This window comes from Gobio gobio (genome assembly GCF_949357685.1).
Source record: "Gobio gobio genome assembly, contig: scaffold_104, whole genome shotgun sequence".
Lineage (NCBI taxonomy): Eukaryota > Metazoa > Chordata > Actinopteri > Cypriniformes > Gobionidae > Gobio > Gobio gobio.
Window position 1 is genome coordinate 108,805 of NW_027645713.1, and position 18,992 is coordinate 127,796.

General features: G+C 37.6%; 1 long non-coding RNA gene across 1 annotated transcript; it reads right to left on the reverse strand.

Annotated features, from left to right (window-relative positions):
• Positions 1-311: 311 nt before the first annotated feature.
• On the reverse strand, positions 312-4,401 carry LOC307122390. Its single transcript, XR_013816037.1, has 3 exons — positions 2,834-4,401; positions 2,262-2,354; positions 312-1,352 (listed from the first exon to the last, which is right to left on the reverse strand). It is a non-coding gene; the product is annotated as an uncharacterized lncRNA (long non-coding RNA).
• Positions 4,402-18,992: the final 14,591 nt, after the last annotated feature.

The following is an 18,992-nucleotide window of genomic DNA, read 5'->3' on the forward strand; positions in this document are numbered from 1 at the left end:
ATGACAGATCTCATCCGGTTTCAACTGAAGGGCTAGATTCCTTAAATATTTACTATTTAGGCTGCTAAATATTTATTTCTTAAATATTTATAAGCTACAACAGCACGGGTAGTTGCAGTTTTTGTAACTAAAGATAAATGCATCTACTAATATACATTTATTGTGTGTGTGTGTGTGTGTGTGTGTGTATTATATGTGAATAAATAAGAAGTGATTATATATATGTATATTGAATCACTTCTTTATGCCATTCTTCATCTGAACTGAATTAAAATAAATGTAACAAAAGCATAATGAATGCACACAATTTTATAAGCATATTCCAATATTTAATGTCAATCATTTCAAAGACAAATGTAGTGCCCAAACTACTCCACAACAGTATAAAGAAGATCAGTTTTATATATATATATATACAGAGAGAGAGAGAGAAATATATTGAAACATAACTTTTCAAAAAAATAACCATTATGAAGTACAAACCAAGACATGAGGTGCGACTTTATTATCTGAAAATATATTTGTTTCTTCCCTTAAAAAAATAAATAGGCAAAAAAAAAAAATGTACATTCTCAACTTTAATACTATTTCCTTGTGATTATTGTTCACTTTTATTGTAAATAAATGAAAGGCCAATTCAAATAGTTAAAGATTATTATAAATGTTAACCATTTTCAGTAAGAAAATTCTTCTATAAAATACATTAATATTACATTTACATTAACAAGGTAGTGATTTACTATAGTGACCACTGTAATAAAAGGTTTAATGAATAAACATTGATTTCAAAAGGTATTCACTCTCACTATCTTCATTTGTTCGAACAAACACCCGCTATATACAAATGCAGATATATACATTGGACTATAGCATCATGAAGTCGCTGCATGACTAGAACTAGTGGATGGCAATACATTTGTCCTTTACTAAAACTCCTGATGAGCACTGATGCTTTTTTGATAAAGGCATAAGCAGACATCAAGTACAGTTTATGAATATTGGTTCTGCATATATCGAAGAGATCATGAAGAGGAGTGGTACTCCACGTGAAGACTTTGAGAAACTGTGACATAGCAAAGGGTGCACCTCACTGGACATATCCTACGCATGCCCAAACAACAACACCCCAAAACAGTTATGAAGTGGACACCACCAGGAAGACGCAGGAGACAGGGAAGACCAAGGAAGACATGAGACAGATGTTTCGTGAAGACCTGAAGAATGCAGGTGTTCCATGAGAAGATGTGAAGAACGTGGCCACAGATCGAATATGTTGGAGGACACATGTTGCCCAGTGTGCCCAGGACAGGACATGATGATGATGTCCCTTTACATAACTGTAGGATTTCCTTCTGTAAAAAGTGTTGCATAATTAAATGTTAAATACAGTTCACTGATATGTGTGCATTTCCATTATTGAAAGTATATCTTTAATAGCACATATGAATTTGTTTAAAAATGTTGATTATTCATGATTATTCACTTGATCTTTTGATCACGTAAATGATTTACATGCAAACAGGACATTATCAGCAGTACGCTATGGGGCAGTCATGGCCTAATGTTTAGAGAGTTGGACTTGCAACCCAAAGGTTGCGGGTTCGAGTCTCAGGTCCGGCAGGAATTGTCGGTGGGGGGAGTGAATACCAGCGCTCTGGGTGTGTGTTCACGGTGTGTGTGTGTGTGTGTGTGTGTGTGTTCACTACTGTGTGTGTGCACTTGGATGGGTTAAATGCAGAGCACAAATTCCAAGTATGGGTCACCATACTTGGCCACACGTCACTTCACACTTTTCAGTACAACTGATCTGATTATGACAAAATAATCGAATATCTGATGTCATGTGAGCATTCTTGCAAACAGAGGTAGGTTATGAGGTCTGAAGAGACATCTAATATTGCATGAACAGACAGGGCCCAATTTGTAATAATTTTAAAGAAAACATTGGACTTAATATAAACTTTCTGACAGTGTGTGGGACATCCGACTACTTTCCAAGAAGGGGCGCAACTGATTTACAAAAATCATGATAAATATGTACAGGAATTGAGGCAGTAGCCAATGGCAGAAGTCGGAGTAAAAGCTGCAGGATTATGTACGAGTATATGTACGAGTATCATATGAATTTGACAACTTGTTAAATCTTGTGAATTATTAAGTCTTAGAGAATATGTTCTTACTGATTGAGCCATGCGGTTTGTAAGAATATGTTTAAGTAACCACAAATGCTTGATAAAGAGTTCAAACCAACACTTACTTACCATTGCAAATATTTGCTGTTGCTTCTTTCGGTCTTCTCTGTTACTTCTCCATGAACAAGAATGGGCTGACTGAGTCCGAAAGGCCCTTTTGTTCTTTCCAGGTAAAAAAAAGAAAGAGAGAAAAAAAGTCATAATATATAATACATATATTATATACAGTAAAAAGTACTATTACATTACAATATTTGGATTTAACATTAAAAGGCATTTCAAGCATGGTAAGTGTTGTGTTTACTGTCTATTTACAACAAACATCACATTAAAACTACCAATACTGTGGTAAAAGCATTGCAAGTGTTTTTATTGTGCTTCTACTACAAATGCCACGTTGGAACTACACAAGTAGTTATTATTAAATATTAAAAATATGAAATATGTTTTATAGCAAGGTCTATAGCACGTCACGTGACAGTGTTTAATCACCCTAAGGTGTGTTGATTTAGAAAGCAAAGAAATGTGAAGCCTGAGTGGAGATGAAAGATATGATGCAGTGACTGAACATAATCTGATCAATAACAACAAGCAGAAAATACTTTATATCAAACATTAGGACATAATTTATGACTACTCACCAACACGTGGGACACGTGAACTGATGGCAAGCATCGCGATGTGTTCTGAACGAGACTTCTTCAGCGCGATTTCATGACGCCGAGGGGTAAGCCCATAGAAATGTATACGTAGATACTAGGGGTGTAACGATTCATCTACTACATCGATGTATCGATTTATATTCCTATGATCTAACTACATCGATCTGTGCTCGGCAAGTTGGCCTTCCGGACGACATATATCGATCTAACATCGTTTTAAAAGGTAATCAATCGATTGTATCGATAATAGGAAATAACGCATTGGATTTAAGCACGTCAGACTTTATATGGATGTTTTTTCTTAGCACTTTTAATAATAAAGGAGTTAAACGTTACTCGATTCAGTCTGCCTATCTGTGACATCATCGCCACGCACCAGCAGCAGCGCTAAGAAAACAAAACATAGCATGGCGGATGGCAGAGGAGAAACCAACCAGCGAGACATTATCAAGCCACCAGGAGAAAGCGCTACCTGTACTATCAACCCTGGCTAAATGTTACCTGTGCATTACTGGCAGCAGTGTGCCAGCAGAGCGAGTTTTAGTACAGCTGGAGACATAGTGAACGCACAGAGAAGTGTTCTGCGGTCAGATCATGTTGATCAGTTGATATTTTTGAAAAAAAAATCTGTAGAGTCATTGAAGAGTAGTTGGTTACATTTTATCTTTTGTTAAATATTGTTTGTTTATTAAACTGAGAGTAGTAGCAGGTTCAGCCAGTTTATTCAACCTGAAGAAATGTTAGTTGCACTTTATTTTTGATATTAATATTGTATTTGTATTATTTTAATGTTGAAAAACAACAGCAAAAGTAGCAGGTAAACCTACTATTAATTAAACCTGAAGAGAAGTTAGTTGCACTTTATTTTTGATATTAATATTGTAATATTTTTATGTTGGAAAACAAAAGCAGAAGTAGCAGGTTAACCTACTGTTGAAATGTTGGTTGCACTTACTGTGCTTTTATTGAAAATGTATTGAATATTGAAAATGAGAGCAGAAAAGGTTAACTTCCTGTTAATTCAACCTAAACTGTTGGTTGCACTTTATTCAGATAAAATTTGAATGCATTTGCCATTAATTGTTGTTTACTTGTTTGTTTATATCCATAATTAATTGATACCTGATTCCCTTACAAGAAACAAAAGGAATCCAGGAAACTTCACCTGCACTGAGCAGTATCCAGATATTTATTTCAGTCACACAATTTTTGACTAAAAAGTTACTGAATCGATTTCAAGTCACTGAATCGTTTCGGATCGTATCGTTCTAAATGAACCAATATCGTCCTTGAATCGTATCGACAACCTCAAATCGTGATACGAATCGAATCGTTGTTAAAACGAATCGTTACACCCCTAGTATGAAATGTGCTATACAAATAAACTTGCCTTTGCCTTGCCTTCTCAAGTGTATTAATAAGAACTACCAGTTGGCTTTCACTAATGTCTGTTTTTAGCTCTTCCCTTGTCTTGCGAGCATGGTCCTTCCATTGTTCGTACAGCTGAATCAATCTTTTCTCCCTTTTCAGTGCCTCCTCCTGTTTATATGCACGCATCTTCTCCGTGAGGTTCCGTTGACGACCAGAACGGTGAAGCTCCTCCTCTTCCGTTCCATTATGAGGAGCCTCTACCTGCTGGTCTGGGTCTTTATTTTCAGATGCATCCATTTTCTTAACAGGAGTGCCACAGACTAAATCATAGCATCAAGTTCTTTTATTACATTAGACAGCTTTCAGATGTGTGGTAGGATGGATGAGGTGAAGCTGTTGTTCTTCTGGGTGAAGCTCTTACTGTAGCATTCCCGGCTGAACAGATGCAATTACTCTCAGGAACTGATGTTTGTAAAGGGTTTAATTTCCAGAAAAAACACCGTAAGAGCTGAATAAAACAAACAAACAAACACACATTAGACATCTGCGCAAATTGTATACAAATGTCCATAAACCTATACACTAATAAATACACATTTGCAATCTAGAAGGCCTACACCATAAATAGTGTGACAATAAGCATATTTTTAATATACAGGCTAATGTAATAACTTTGCATTACTGTTCTGTAGTAAGCCTGAATAAATTTTAACATTGACAGTAGCAATCTTTAATGCACAATTGACAAATTTCTTTTAAAGTGCCTGAATTACCTATATGAATTTATGAATTGCTTTAGTTACAACAATCTCCCTTTAGAGTGCAATATGAACTAAATGAAACACATGAGCTAACAATGAATACATTTTGGCTGACAATCTCAATTTAGAGAAAAACATAAAATATATATAAAATGACAACCCAGTCTCATATAAAAACGTACCCTGACTACATTGGTCCAAAGTGCAAAACTTAGAGGGGTTGCAATAATGGCCCTTGAATTGTATGACTGTTACATTTTTTTTGCCTATTCTTTTCCTCTTGTTTTGCGTCCAAGTCACGTGACTTTCAAGATTCCAGCCGTGAGAACAAAAAACATGGCGGACATTTCTCTCATTTTAGTGGAAAAAATCAGTATTTTGAGTTAGTTTCTGCATGAAAATAAGTTTTGATTACATTTCTAGCGAGAAATATATATTTTATTTTCATAATATTCACTCAGTGAATGTACATAATCACTCGCTTGCTCGTTGTTGCGAAGATTTTTCAGATCTCTCCAGAAAAATGTGAAATTGTAACGTTTTGGTTGCTATCGCTGCTATCAACGTGAATGTTATCATGATTAAATTATTTATTGGGTTATCATTTTTCCATTATGACATGTTGGAGTATGATTCTCAATTTAATCAGCCAGCATAGTTTTATTTACATTTATTTATTTTTATTTATGCTATTCAGACACAAACAGTAGCCCAACCCCGCCCCTAAACCTGCCCATGTGCGTTATATGAGATACAACACAGAATATTACAGACAACGGGCACACTTTATTGAAAAAGTTCAAGTATTCCAACTGTTCCGAGGTCAAACGATTGATTTGTGTGATTAAAAGACGCGCCCCGGCGTCACGGTCACAGGCCGGCTGCAAGTTAAACCCATAGATGTGTACACATAGATGTCTCATTCGACCGCTCCAGGCACGTCGACGCGCCGCCATAGAAACAGTCGCTAATGGGGTATCTACTAGGGGTGTAACGATTCGTTTTAACAACGATTCGATTCGTATCACGATTTGAGGTTGTCGATACGATTCAAGGACGATATTGGTTCATTTAGAACGATACGATCCAAAACGATTCAGTGACTTGAAATCGATTCAGTAACTTTTTAGTCAAAAATTGTGTGACTGAAATAAATATCTGGATACTGGTCAGTGCAGGTGAAGTTTCCTGGATTCCTTTTGTTTCTTGTAAGGGAATCAGGTATCAATTAATTATGGATATAAACAAACAAGTAAACAACAATTAATGGCAAATGCATTCAAATTTTATCTGAATAAAGTGCAACCAACAGTTTAGGTTGAATTAACAGGAAGTTAACCTTTTCTGCTCTCATTTTCAATATTCAATACATTTTCAATAAAAGCACAGTAAGTGCAACCAACATTTCAACAGTAGGTTAACCTGCTACTTCTGCTTTTGTTTTCCAACATAAAAATATTACAATATTAATATCAAAAATAAAGTGCAACTAACTTCTCTTCAGGTTTAATTAATAGTAGGTTTACCTGCTACTTTTGCTGTTGTTTTTCAACATTAAAATAATACAAATACAATATTAATATCAAAAATAAAGTGCAACTAACATTTCTTCAGGTTGAATAAACTGGCTGAACCTGCTACTACTCTCAGTTTAATAAACAAACAATATTTAACAAAAGATAAAATGTAACCAACTACTCTTCAATGACTCTACAGATTTTTTTTTCAAAAATATCAACTGATCAACATGATCTGACCGCAGAACACTTCTCTGTGCGTTCACTATGTCTCCAGCTGTACTAAAACTCGCTCTGCTGGCACACTGCTGCCAGTAATGCACAGGTAACATTTAGCCAGGGTTGATAGTACAGGTAGCTCTTTCTCCTGGTGGCTTGATAATGTCTCGCTGGTTGGTTTCTCCTCTGCCATCCGCCATGCTATGTTTTGTTTTCTTAGCGCTGCTGCTGGTGCGTGGCGATGATGTCACAGATAGGCAGACTGAATCGAGTAACGTTTAACTCCTTTATTATTAAAAGTGCTAAGAAAAAACATCCATATAAAGTCTGACGTGCTTAAATCCAATGCGTTATTTCCTATTATCGATACAATCGATTGATTACCTTTTAAAACGATGTTAGATCGATATATGTCGTCCGGAAGGCCAACTTGCCGAGCACAGATCGATGTAGTTAGATCATAGGAATATAAATCGATACATCGATGTAGTAGATGAATCGTTACACCCCTAGTATTGATCATCTGGTGTGCTATTTTTCTAAAACGTTTTCGAAGTGCCAAAGTAATTATAGCACAATTGAGAAGGAAGCTCTTTCCTTAGTGCTGGCGCTCCAACACTTTGAAGTTTATTTAGTAGGTAGTAGTGGTAGTAGTGGAGGTAGTAGTGTGCCTATTATTGTTTTCACCGACCATAACCCTCTGACGTTTCTTTCCCGTATGTGCAATGCCAACCAGCGTTTGATGCGATGGGCGTTAGTTGTACAGGAATACAACCTGGATATTAGGCATCAAAAAGGCACTGAAAATGTTGTAGCGGATGCACTGTCCAGGGTGTAGTGCTGAAAAATAAGAAAGGGTTTTTTTCTATATTGGGGGAATATAGAAAAAAAATATTGGTGGGGGTGTTTTAGGTCCAAGGACGTATTCACATTTTTGTTTCTGTTACAGAATGTTATTGGAGTCTTTCTCCCCTCCTGTGTTTTCTTGCCTGATAGGTAAATGGCTGCCACCTGTGTTCATTCACTGATCTGGGCGTGGTCTGCGCATTGATTGGTGCGTGTCCTGAGGAGTCCAATATAAAGCTGCAGAGAGACATGTGGCGTTTGAGGCTGATCCGTTCTCCCAGGGGCGGACTGGCCATCTGGCATACCGGGCTTTTTCCTGGTGGGCCGCTGGAAAATGTGGGCCGGCCCATTGCTATGTAAATATATATGAAGAATAAATTATAGTAAAACTACGTAGCCTATATCCTTCCGTCAGCCCAGACGAATGGCCCGCGCAGCCCACTTGAGGCAAAACTCCATGCAAAACTCTAATCTATAGCCTGCTCAGTCCCAGTGTCTCAGTGGTGTAAAATCGCTCGTCAAAGTCAAAATGTTTGCGAAATCCAATCAAATTGAAGGAGGCGGGATTTACTGTCCACAGCAGCGCGGGCGGCACTTGAATGCGAGCCGAGGTAAGAGCTGAATATGCGTCAATGGGCTACAGCAATATTTCTCGACTGTTAAAGGGTTAGTTCACCCAAAAATGAAAATTCTGTCATTAATTACTCACCCTCATGTCGTTCGAGACCCGTAAGACCTCCGTTCATATTCGGAACACAAATGAAGATATTTTTGTTGAAAGCTGATGCTGAGAAAGGCTTCAGATAGGCCTCCATTGGCATTCAGTACATTTACACTCCCAAGACCCATAAAAGGCACTTAAAACGTCGTTACAAAGTCCATCTCACCACAGTGACTCTACAATAATTTTACGATGCGACGACAATAGTTTTTGTGCGCAAAAAAAAATTAAAATAACACCTTTATCCAACTTGTCCTTTCCTTCCGTGTGTGCCTCCACGACGCATGCGCGAGAATATGACGCAGATCCGGCGTTCGGACACATGACCCAGAAGAGATTTGTTTACAAGCAGAGTAAGACGCGCGTGTCTAAGCTTTTGGATTCTACATTGATCGTGCTTTAGGTCTCGGCGTAGTGCTCAAAATCGGACTAAAGTGCGCATTTCATGGATTCCCGAACCCCGGCGCTACGTCATATTCTCGCGCATGCGTCGTGGAGGCACACACGGAAGACAAGAACAAGTTGGATAAAGGTGTTATTTTGATTTTTTTTGCGCACAAAAACTATTGTCGTCGCATCGTAAAATTATTGTAGAGTCACTGTGGTGAGATGGACTTTGTAACGACGTTTTAAGTGCCTTTTATGGGTCTTGTAAGTCCCCTTCACTGGCCCCTGACCCCACACATGGCCTCACTCAGTCTCCTTCATCAGATGGACCCTCAGGGACTGCTGTCTCTCTCCTCTCTCCTCAGAGCCAGAGGATGATGATGATGATGATGATGATGATGATGGAGAGATGGTAAATACCACTCCTTTGTGTTTCTTTCGAATCAAGTAAAATAATTCAAACAGTGATGAATTAACATCCAGTGCTTTAAATCCAGGCTTTCCACATATTCTACATTTAAAAGTACAGCCTAAAGTCATTAGTAAGCAGCAGATATGCATCAAGTCAGCTTTATTTCTCTAGTGCTTTGTACTATACAGATCGTGTCAAAAGGAAAATAACAGCATTATGCATCAAACAGTTGTGATGTAGTAATTTCATTGATTGTGTAAGAGTGGACTCCTGTAGATGGTTCAATCTACAGGGTTGCCATTAGACTAAAAAACGTTATCAGAAAGATGGAAGAAAACTGTACATTTCTTGTCTATTTCCACCCACTGCAACTCATACCAACGACGGAGATAAGCGCAGTTACAATAGCAAAATATGTGGGAGAGCGTTGCTATAATATGACTATATTGTATTGCAATAGGGAGCACTTCAAAGTCAATACTAAATCAAAACTAGTTAGCACAGTATTTGTAATAAAAAGGATTTAATGACAAAATCTGGTTATGGTTACACTTAAAATAGTTTCAAAATGGATGAATGAGATGATAAACTTATACCATTAATCGTACACAGCATGAATACAATGTTACCTGAGAGAGAGAGAAAGAGAGAGAGAGAGAGAGAGAAAGAGGAGAGAGAGTGGGGGAGAGAGAAGAAGAGAGCAAAGACAAGAAGCCCAGATGACTTCAAGAGCCAGAGCAAAAGAGAAGAGAGCCTAGTTTCCCATCTTCTTTTATCTATCCCTTGACCATGTGACCGAAACCAAATGTATTCTTTTAAACTGACCAATCAGATCAAACTCACACATAACATTCAAACTGACCAAACTTCCCCCACTGTAAAAGGTGTGGCACCCCCTGCGGCCTACAGGCCTGCCTTTTGTCCTTCTGTTAAGCAAATGTGTTGACAACAGTAAAGCAAATTTCTTTGTTGGATTTCAAATATCAAATATCTTTGATTATTTTCAATCCTTTCAGTCCCCCCTTGGCACATTTGGCCACATTCATAAAATGTCCAGAGGTGACACAGTCAACAAAGACATGCTTTCCGTTGTGTAGATGTCATCTTCAGACTTGTCGTCCAGGCATGTTGGAAAAAACAGTCTGTCAGTCCTTACACCTGCTTGAGAACTTCATCAAATGGTGTGGTGCAATCTCTTTGATCACTGATATGCAAAACGTCCATTGAATACCTCACACCTCAAGAACAGTCACTGAAGATGAGAACAAACGCTTGTCTCTCTTTCTGAGGCAGAACACAGGAGGTGAATTCGAGCAGCAGGAATCTGTAACAAATAGCCCAACAAACAGCAAAATAGCATACACTTTTGTCATTTGTCATTTGGTCATTGGCATTTGTCATTGGTCAGAAGTTTGATATGGTCAGATTAAAATATTCTCTGGCAATAAGCCTTTAAATCGATGTACTTAATAAAGTGGTCAAGGTTTAGAATAAAAAGAAGATCTCACAAGCTCTTACATTATTTCTAGAAACCTTTAAATAATCTGCATCATAACAAAACAACAATCACATTGTTGGGTTTACACCCTTCTTTCATTAAGAGTATCAGCAAAATATTGTGTAACCAAATACAGAAATTCAATTGAATTAATGTCCAAAACCATTGTTACATTGTTACAATGTACATTGTTACATTGACAAAATACAAAGTCTCAGAACTCAAAATCAACAAAATTCAAAATCAAATGCATTTTTACAATACACTGATAAAATATTTTTCACTAGGTAAGGATGAGAAATACCCTTTTGATATTTAAATTGGTGAGACAAATAATACCTGATTTAGTAAATCAAAAGAAAGAAACAAAACAAACAATAACTTGAAGAAATTCACAGTAGTAATACAGTCTAGATGTAAAGACATTTTGTGAGGCAGATGAAGATTTGACTTTGTGTGAAAATCAAATTTATGTGACTGAATTTAGCTGTGGCTATGTGTAAATCATGTCCAAACACTGGTGAGGAGGTTTACAATTGTGATGCAAATTTAGCCCTGTTGTAAAACAGGCAGCCAGTATGTGAATGTGAGTATGAGATGTGACCTGGCTCAATTCCTCTCACACCAATGTTTTTGTTAAGGAGCATGATAAAATGCAAAGTTTGGAGTTCTTGAATCCTGCGCTGTGATGAAAACATTCTCATGGTTAATGCAATTGTAATTCACACTGTAGCCACATGGCAATTCTATGCTCCTGTACTGGGTTTAACTGCAGCTATATCGGGAATAGCAGAGTTTCCAATTCGGAGACTAACAAATTCAACATAGACACACATGCAACTTGAAATTGCTGTACAATTCCAGTATTAAAGTTATTCCAATTTACACAAGATACATGGCCTAGAATGCACAGCATCTACAGCCTTTATCCTAAGTGTTTCATAACTTACAGTAAAGCAATCATGTGTTTTAAAGAATAAACTTGACTAGTCTATGTGTATCTTGTAACACAAACAACCATACTGTGTAATCAATGCGCACAATGTGTTATACAATTACAAATTCGAAAATACAGACAGGATCATTGCAATCTGGATGTTTTACTATTAAACTCCTTGCTAAGAGGCTGCTAACCCGCTCGCAAGTGAAGTTAATAGCTGAAGGCCTTGCATGAACACTGCAGTTAGCTCACTGAGAGTCTTACCTGCAAATGAGCGCTGATCTTTTCCCTTAGAAAGTAATTTCCTATTTTTCAGAAAATACGGAGGAGGCCGACCTCGACCCAGCGACCAGCATTTCAAATCGCCATGCCCTATTTTCTGACAAGATCTGCAAAACCTGTTCTTTTGGTCATGGGGTTGCTTGCTAGGTTCTGCTGGAGTATGAGGATAATGACCTTCTAATGCTTGCAAACCATGCGTTCTGGTACACGACACTGCGCTATTCCGTTGCTGCACCCGCTTAAGAACTGAAATAGGCACACTTTCTTGGGCATTTTCTGAACTAAACGTTTCAGATTCATTAGAGCAAGTCACCTCATCTATGAAGTGAACATGCTTTTTAATCCCATCGCTATTAAGCATTATGGGAGGCATGCGCTTTTTAGCATTTAGCTTAGCCTTGAGATCTGCAATGGTTTCTTTGTGCTTTTTACACTTTTCCGTCAGGGCTAACTGCTCAGCTAGTAAGTTATCTAGCTGCGTTTGAAGATCTTGAATCTTTGCCTCAGACTTTTCTGCCTCTTCATTTTTAGAATCCACTTCTTTACATTTCGCATTTATACTTGAAACTAGATGTGTTGTCACATCACGTAGCCTTTTACAACTTATGAAGTTTAACGCCTCAATTATTTCACCATGTTTTGATTTCTTTTGATGTCTGCCATTTAATTCCCAATATCTGAACATTTCATCATCTGAACTTTTAATTCCAATATACTCTTTCTTGAGTTTGGACAAGGTAGGCTCAACTTTTTCACTCCATAAAGCAAACAATATGTCACTAGAAATTTTCCCTTCCATCCCGAGGAGATTATCTGAGTATTCACTGATTGTACAGTAATGGGACTATTGAAGCTATTTAAAACCTTCTAAATTCTGTTTCATGCAATTCCTTCAACCATTAAACAATGAAAACAGACTTACCCAAAGAAGGTCAGCTTTAATCCATTCACAAGATCAACTGTGAAAAAATGTCCTCATTCTTACACAGATCAAAGTAAATTTCAGACAATTCACTGCAAGGGATCCCGGGTTTCGGCACCATCTGTAAGAGTGGACTCCTGTAGATGGTTCAATCTACAGGGTTGCCATTAGACTAAAAAACGTTATCAGAAAGATGGAAGAAAACTGTACATTTCTTGTCTATTTCCACCCACTGCAACTCATACCAACGACGGAGATAAGCGCAGTTACAATAGCAAAATATGTGGGAGAGCGTTGCTATAATATGACTATATTGTATTGCAATAGGGAGCACTTCAAAGTCAATACTAAATCAAAACTAGTTAGCACAGTATTTGTAATAAAAAGGATTTAATGACAAAATCTGGTTATGGTTACACTTAAAATAGTTTCAAAATGGATGAATGAGATGATATACTTATACCATTAATCGTACACAGCATGAATACAATGTTACCTGAGAGAGAGAGAAAGAGGAGAGAGAGTGGGGGAGAGAGAAGAAGAGAGCAAAGACAAGAAGCCCAGATGACTTCAAGAGCCAGAGCAAAAGAGAAGAGAGCCTAGTTTCCCATCTTCTTTTATCTATCCCTTGACCATGTGACCGAAACCAAATGTATTCTTTTAAACTGACCAATCAGATCAAACTCACACATAACATTCAAACTGACCAAACTTCCCCCACTGTAAAAGGTGTGGCACCCCCTGCGGCCTACAGGCCTGCCTTTTGTCCTTCTGTTAAGCAAATGTGTTGACAACAGTAAAGCAAATTTCTTTGTTGGATTTCAAATATCAAATATCTTTGATTATTTTCAATCCTTTCAGTTGTTTGTGTTTTTTAATAGGCTGTTGACTCCCAAAATGTCCCGGATTATCCACATGTGGACAGGCTGGCAGAAAATCTGCTGGCTCTCCGGGGTCACACAGCCGCCCCAACACCATAATAGCTCTTTGGCAGAACCTGGATGACCGGGACAAGAAAGGGGTGGTGAAAGCAGCTCGACACCAAAAGAGATGCTGATTGGACGCTTCAGAGTACCAAAGAGGCTCACTCAAACCCCTGGAGTAGAGAGCACCACCAGATGTGGCCTAACTGTTGCCGTCTGGTGGAGAACGTCTTCATCAGACTTTGCACTGCTCACCCAAAAAGGCAAGGGAGCCCTGTCGAGATGGTCTCTGATCCTGCAAGACTATCGCAGGATAAGGCAGCTTGTACTGGGCAACGGCTCGGTGATGGGAGGAACGTCAATGCAACTGGTGGAGGTTAACCATTTCCAAATGTATACCTTTTTTTGTATATAGCATTGTATATAGTGTGAACAGTTGTTTCAAAAGAGTTCACCATTGGTAATACTTGTGTTCAATAATATTTAACATTTTAACTTTCTATTTCTTGTTTATGAAAACCTATTTATTGATTTTTAAAATGTAACATTTTTAAATTGTTATTTAACATTCATTACCGTTCTATTGGCATAATTGCAAAATAAAAATAAAAAATTGGCAAGTGATTGCATTTTTACTTTCATATAACACTGCAACAATAAAACATGTATATTAAACGATAATTTGTACATTTTCTTATTATTGTAACAGACATTTTTCAGCAAATTGGTTACTATTTAATGGGTTGCATCTTTGTTCATTACAAATAACAGATTTGCAAGTGTCTTGTTTGGATGTAACCTAAAAAAATGCTTAATCAGATCAAAAAATATCACAACATCTAAATAATAGTAATATCACTGTTCCATTGGTCATTTCTTTTTTCTTGAAAGAATATCAAAAAACACAACAAACGAATTACATATGTATATTTTATTAACACTGGGACAGTATGCATTCAAAAATGCGTTTATTTAATACAATTATAAATAGTACAAAAAGTTGTCTTTAGCTGGATTCGAACCCCGGTCTTGAGCACCTGCAATAGAAAACAGTGTCTAATGTAAATGCGTGATTTTCCCACACGAAGAAACTGGAAAAGGTATCACGACAAGACATATAGGAAGAATATCTCTGAACGTCACATTTCACCCTTTCTTTTCTTCTTCCCCTTCTCATTTTCTTCCCTTCTTCCCGCTTTTTTTGGACTACTGTTCCCCAGCTTTGTCTTCCTCACAAACAAGTGCGTAGTTTTTTAGTTCAGTTTTTTAGCTGGTATAATAAGATTTTCCTATGAAGACTGGACACATTGGTCAGATTAATGGACAGGCATAACATAAAAGTTTATTGCACATATCTTCTGATACATTTATAATAATAAATATAGCTGCAAGCAGCAATACCGGGGCCAAGCGCAAAGAAGAAGACAAGACATGCCAAAATGGCTGGCAGTGTCAGATCAACTGGAGCAATGAGCAATTAATCACGTTTTAAGATGATTTTAAGCAAAAGGCTGAAAATGCATTGTAGTCTGAGAGTGTCAGACCAACTGCAACAATTAACAATTATACAGTTTAAGAAGATTAGGCAAAATGGCTGAAATATCATATATTGAGTCACTGATAATGTAAGTTAATGGTTTATCACTTTTGACCAATATGTGGCACAGATACGAAATTGATGTGGTGTGGTCAGAATAAGGGAACAATGACACATGCAAAGTTTGATGCCAATATGTCAAAGCATTGCAGAGATACAGCCTCAAGAGTAATTTTGGCATAATGGCTCAACTTCGTCACTGCGGTTTACAAAAACGGTTTCATCTATTGATGCAAAATCCCTAACTTTTTGTTGACACAGTTTGAAGATGATACGATTCGATTTTGGTGGAAATTGGACAAACGGTCTAGGATGAGTTTGAAAAAGTAGGTTTTGATCAAATAAGAACATTGAGGACAGGATGTTTGACCAAATATGGCAAAATTAGTATCTATGTTCTCGGCATGAGCCAATGACTGTATTAGGACCAGTTTCATTAAACTAGGCTAATTTAATCAAAAGTTATTAGCATGTTTGTAAATTTTGTTATAACCTCTGACCACAAGGTGGCACTGCCCCAAAACGTTTTGAGTACCTTCAAAGCATGGTGCGGAAGACATGATTTTTGGACAAACAGTTCAAAAGTTATAAGCAAAAATAGCCATTTTTTGTATCTCCGGACCAGTAGGTGGCGCTGCGCCGAAACGCTGCATGTTGCTTCAGGTCATGCTTGTGATGACATATACCAAGATTGGTTTGAATACGATAAAGCGTTGTGGAGATATAGGCTTATGAGTGTTTTTGCAACCGCTACGCAAAATTTGTGTGCGCGTTTATCAAAAACGATTTGACAAATCAACTTGATTTGCAAGATTTTTTGTCAGCATGGTCTGAAGATGATCTGGTTAAATTTTCGTGCAAATCGGACAAACCGTCTAGGACGAGTTCGTAAAAGTAAGTTTTTTGGAAAATTAAAAATGGCGGGGAAATTATCATGACCGAAAATGACATCATAGGTTGCAATTGAATCGGCATGAGCCAATGACTCTATTATGACCAGTTTCAATATACTAGGCTAATTTAATCAAAAGTTATTAGCATTTTTGTCAAGTTTGTTATATCTTTTGACCACAAGGTGGCACTGCCCTAAAACTTTTTGAGTACCTTCAGGGCATAGCAAGGAAGTCACATACCGAGTTTAGTAACAATACACTAATGCATTTGTAAAATATAGCATTTTTTGACAAAATTCAAAATGGCCGACAGTCAAAATGGCCGATATGGTAAAATTGAATATCAGACGACTCGGCATGCCGTCCTGAATCTAACGAGGCCCCTTTTATGATTTTTGGACAAACAGTTCAGAAGTTATAAGCAAAAATAGCAATTTTTCGTATCTCCGGACCAGTAGGTGGCGCTGCGCCGAAACGCTGTATGTTGCCTCAAGTCATGCTTGTGATCACATGTACCAAGTTTGGTTTGAATACGATAAAGCGTTGCGGAGATATTGCCTTAAGAGTGTTTTTGCAACCGCTACGTAAAATTTGTTTGCGCGTTTATCGCAAATGATTTGACGAATCAACTTGATTTGCAAGATTTTTTGTCAACATGGTCTGAAGATGATCTGGTTCAATTTTCGTGCAAATCGGATGAACCGTCTAGGACGAGTTCGTAAAAGTAGGTTTTTCGGAAAATTCAAAATGGCGGGAAAATTTTTATGACGGAAAATGACGTCATAGGGTGCAATGGAATCGTCTTGAGCCAAGGAATCAGAGGAAAAAAGAATTTTGTTTCTAGCCCTTATGGTTCAAAAGTTATTAGCATAAACATGAGTCCAATTTTGGACTGATGGTGGCGCTAGAGGGATTGAGTTTGAGACTCCAAATTTGCTACGGTGACATGTCAGACTGTCCTCTATTAGTGTGCCAAATTTCACAACTTTTTACCATACGGTTCTATGGGCTGCCATAGACTTCGTGGCGGAAGAAGAAGAAGAAGAAGAAGAAGAAGAAGATGAATAATAAATATAGCTGCAAGCAGCAATACCGGGGCCAAGCGCAAAGAAGAAGACAAGACATGCCAAAATGGCTGGCAGTGTCAGATCAACTGGAGCAATGAGCAATTAATCACGTTTTAAGATGATTTTAGGCAAAAGGCTGAAAAATGCATTGTAGTCTGACAGTGTCAGACCAACTGCATCAATGAACAATTATACAGTTTAAGAAGATTAGGCAAAATGGCTGAAATATCATATATAGAGTCACTGATAATATAAGTTAATGGTTTATCACTTTTGACCAATAGGTGGCACAGTTACGAAATTTATGTGGTGTGGTCAGAATAAGGGAACAATGACACATGCAAAGTTTGATGCCAATATGTCAAAGCATTGCAGAGATACAGCCTCAAGAGTCATTTTGGCATCATGCCTCAAATTTGTCGCTGCGGTTTACAAAAACAGTTTCATCTATTGATGCAAAATCCCTAACTTTTTGTTGACACAGTCTGAAGATGATACGATTCAATTTTGGTGGAAATTGGACAAACGGTCTAGGATGAGTTTGAAAAAGTAGATTTTGATCAAATAAGAACATTGAGGACAGGATGTTTGACCAAATATGGCAAAATTAGTATCTATATTCTCGGCATGAGCCAATAAATGTATTATGACCAGTTTCATTAAACTAGGCTAATTTAATCAAATGTTATTAGCATGTTTGTAAATTTTGTTATAACCTCTGACCACAAGGTGGCACTGCCCCAAAACTTTTTGAGTACCTTCAAAGCATGGTGCGGAAGACATGATTTTTGGACAAACAGTTCAAAAGTTATAAGCAAAAATAGCCATTTTTTGTATCTCCGGACCAGTAGGTGGCGCTGCGCCGAAACGCTGCATGTTGCCTCAGGTCATGCTTGTGATGACATATACCAAGATTGTTTTGAATATGATAAAGCGTTGTGGAGATATAGGCTTATGAGTGTTTTTGCAACCGCTACGCAAAATTTGTGTGCGCGTTTATCAAAAACGATTTGACAAATCAACTTGATTTGCAAGATTTTTTGTCAGCATGGTCTGAAGATGATATGGTTCAATTTTCGTGCAAATCGGATGAACCGTCTAGGACGAGTTCGCAAAAGTAGGTTTTTTGGAAAATTAAAAATGGCGGGGAAATTATCATAACCGAAAATGACATCATAGGGTGCAATTGAATCGGCATGAGCCAATGACTCTATTATGACCAGTTTCATTATACTAGGCTAATTTAATCAAAAGTTATTAGCATTTTTGTCAAGTTTGTTATATCTTTTGACCAGTAGGTGGCACTGCCCTAAAACTTTTTGAGTACCTTCAGGGCATGGCATGGAAGTCACATACCGAGTTTAGTAACAATACACTAATGCATTTGTAAAATATAGCATTTTTTGACAAAATTCAAAATGGCCGACAGCCAAAATGGCCGATATGGTAAAATTGAATATCAGACGACTCGGCATGCCGTCCTGAATGTAACGAGACCACTTTTATGATTTTTGGACAAACAGTTCAGAAGTTATAAGCAAAAATTGCAATTTTTCGTATCTCCGGACCAGTAGGGGGCGCTGCGCCGAAACGCTGTATGTTGCCTCAAGTCATGCTTGTGATGACATGTACCAAGTTTGGTTTGAATACGATAAAGCGTTGCGGAGATATTGCCTTAAGAGTGTTTTTGCAACCGCTACGTAAAATTTGTTTGCGCGTTTATCGCAAATGATTTGACGAATCAACTTGATTTGCAAGATTTTTTGTCAGCATGGTCTGAAG